Source organism: Lagopus muta, chromosome 2, assembly GCF_023343835.1.
Source record: "Lagopus muta isolate bLagMut1 chromosome 2, bLagMut1 primary, whole genome shotgun sequence".
In the NCBI taxonomy this organism is placed as follows: domain Eukaryota; kingdom Metazoa; phylum Chordata; class Aves; order Galliformes; family Phasianidae; genus Lagopus; species Lagopus muta.
Window position 1 is genome coordinate 18783951 of NC_064434.1, and position 2231 is coordinate 18786181.

Genomic DNA, 2231 nt, shown 5'->3' on the forward strand with positions numbered 1-2231 from the left:
TTTTATACATGCAGGGGGTGATCCTGCCACTGCTCCTAGCTCTGCCCCTGTGATGTCAGAAGGCCGCTGCGATGGGGAGACAATGGCATTGGGCAGCTGCTCCCTGACAGGGCTGCCCCTCAACCAGCCAAGGCAGGTCCCTGCTGTAGTGCAGAATGTTTCCTCTCCATAGCAGAGTACTCGCCTACAGAAGCTCAAAATCCTTCATCAAGTCTTTCATTAACATGGAATCTGATTTGAATCTCCAATGAGAAGATCTCCATCAGTCCTTTCTAGGTTAGCCTTTGACTTTATTCTAGCTCTGTTCTGTAATGGCTGCTGTTTGGTCAAATCCTATTCCTAATCTCAGATGTAACACTAGCCTGATAGACATAAAATATCAGAACCATCATAACCATCAACCTTTCCAGTGTCAACTCTTATCTACAGACCATTCTGAACTCTAAATCTTCGTCATTTGCTGGAAAACTTTCTAATCCTTAAAAGCACTCGTTTGGCCCCTTCTCAAATTCTGTTTTGTAGACCCCTCGATCTCTTTTCCTGCAATTACTTGATCAACTGCTAATGAATACGGTCATAAGTGACATTCAGCACCCTTACATTCAACTTCATGAGTCATAAAGATTATGCTGTCTAGTAGACAAGAGAAATAAAAACTTTATCATAGACTCTAATCCTAAAACTGAAATTCCTATAGTCCTGTGGTTCTAATCCTGTAGTTCCTAATCCCAAAGCCAACATCTACTGATCCTAAACTCTTCTACCACCTTGAACTCTAATCCAAGCAGTAGCCATAATTTTACTTCAGAGGATCCTGATTAACCCAATCCCTCACAAGCACCAGCTCTATTCTAGCCCCTTTTGGTCCTAAAGCTCCAAAAACTAATATTTACAGTTTTTACTCAAGGGTCTGATAGAGTCCATACTTCTTATTGTAGTCCCAGCAGGTAGTCCTTGAAGTATCCCAATCCAAACCAGAAATGTTCAATACTTTACTTGAGGGATTTAGCCATTTCTTGATCAGTGAATTCTGTGCTGTCTTTGGCAGTATCTCTGATTTAGGACCTAACTCCAACCCTACCTTTAACTCTAGACAAGTGGAACTTGAGAGATCAAGGCATAAATTTTACTTCAGCCTCAGCATGGACCAGATACCTCTTACAGAGGAATCCTAATCCTATTCCTTACCCTATAATGCAGTTTAACTGAATTTTGTGCCAACACATAAACAATCTCATGCCTTCTTATACAGAGTTTGGCTCTTGGCTGTCAGCTGATATCATCACCAGACTGAGCCTTTCCTAAAGCAATGTATAAATATTTATTCAAGACATCTATATTCTGTGTACCAAGGCAGCAGAAATGCTCTTTTGAAACCCAGAGTGGGGAATATGAATGTCAAATTCAAAGATTTCCCTTCCTGTGTGCTTTAGCTTTTTTTAAGTAAGCTTTTGTGTTTGATGCTCAACATTGTGACTCCTCTGAATTCTACTAATATATCTAAGTCATCCACCGTATAGGAGTGGAACAGTTCTGTTTAGATGCTTGAATTAAAATTCTGGTACTCACCTAGAATCATATAACGAGGGTGTGACATGCAGGACACATACTTTAATGGTGAAATTTCTGCACCATTTTATGCATGACAATTAACCAGGAATAGAAGCACGCACTATTTTGTCAGTGTAGTCGTGGCCGAGTGGTTAAGGCGATGGACTAGAAATCCATTGGGGTTTCCCCGCGCAGGTTCGAATCCTGCCGACTACGGCCCGAGCTGTTCTTTTTCTCGCATGGGGTCCAGGTCAGAGATATTACATGGAAGCTCACTGGTTTGTTAAGGCTGAGGTCACAGGGAGAATCCTCAGGGCTATCATAAGGGACCTCAGGGCACTGGGGTGGTTTGCGGGAGCTCAGGTGATATTTTCCACAACCCCTTCAGTACCACTAAAAAATGCTGAGAGGAACAGGAAAATGTGACCAATAGACACATGGGTAAGAGGCTGATGCCCTTGAAGGAATTTTAGGTTTTTTGATTGTGGGGCAGTTTATGCAGTACCAGGCATGCTGGCAACATACGGGATCTACCTGCCTCAAAAGGGTACATACATACCTAGTTTGAAGAGGAAAGAGATAAAACAGCAAGTAGATTCTTGTCAGTGAACCCTGCCAATTCCTATGCTAGGATCCTTTTCCCCTTTTGAGGCAGGTAGATCTAGGTATGTTCAAACTAG

At 42.2% G+C, this 2231-nt stretch overlaps 1 non-coding gene across 1 annotated transcript; it reads left to right on the plus strand.

Annotated features, from left to right (window-relative positions):
- Positions 1-1685: 1685 nt before the first annotated feature.
- TRNAS-AGA (transfer RNA serine (anticodon AGA)) lies at positions 1686-1767 on the plus strand. Its single transcript has one exon. It is a non-coding gene; the product is annotated as a tRNA-Ser (tRNA).
- Positions 1768-2231: the final 464 nt, after the last annotated feature.